Consider the following 647-nt stretch of genomic DNA (forward strand, 5'->3'; position numbering starts at 1 on the left):
CTCAAAAAAAAAAAAAAAAAAATCGGTAAAAAAATGCATTTGTTCTTATTTTTTAAATAAATAATTATAAAATGTTATTAAAAATATATGAACAATAAGCTGGTAACATATAATGTTAAATATTTTTCTTTAAATTTCATGATTTACTATTTAATGATAATTATTTATATAATTTATATATTTAATTTATTGTTGCTTGATTGATTGGTTGATTTTTTTAAACATTTTTTAATTTATTGGCAAATCTGGTAAACCTTTATAATAAGGATGCATTTGTTAATATTAGTTAACTACATTAGTTAACATGAACTACCAATGAACAATTATTCTACAGCATTTGTTAGTTTATTAGTTCACTTAGTCCATGTTAATTTCAACATTTATTAATACATTTTTCGAAATCAAAAGTTGTATCTGTTAACATAAATTATGTGAACATGAATAAATTGTTAAAAATAAATAAACTGAGCCTATGATCTGGTAAAATATAATGTAATATATGTTAAATGTTTTTCTTTAAATTTAATTTAATATTTAGAGAATATTAAATATATTTAAAGAATATTTAACTATAATTATTTAATTTATTTTTATTTATTTATTTTATATATATATATATATATATGTGTGTGTGTGTGTGTGTGAAT

The sequence above is a fragment of the Sinocyclocheilus anshuiensis genome, unplaced genomic scaffold (assembly GCF_001515605.1).
Source record: "Sinocyclocheilus anshuiensis isolate Anshui unplaced genomic scaffold, SAMN03320099.WGS_v1.1 scaffold601, whole genome shotgun sequence".
NCBI lineage: Eukaryota > Metazoa > Chordata > Actinopteri > Cypriniformes > Cyprinidae > Sinocyclocheilus > Sinocyclocheilus anshuiensis.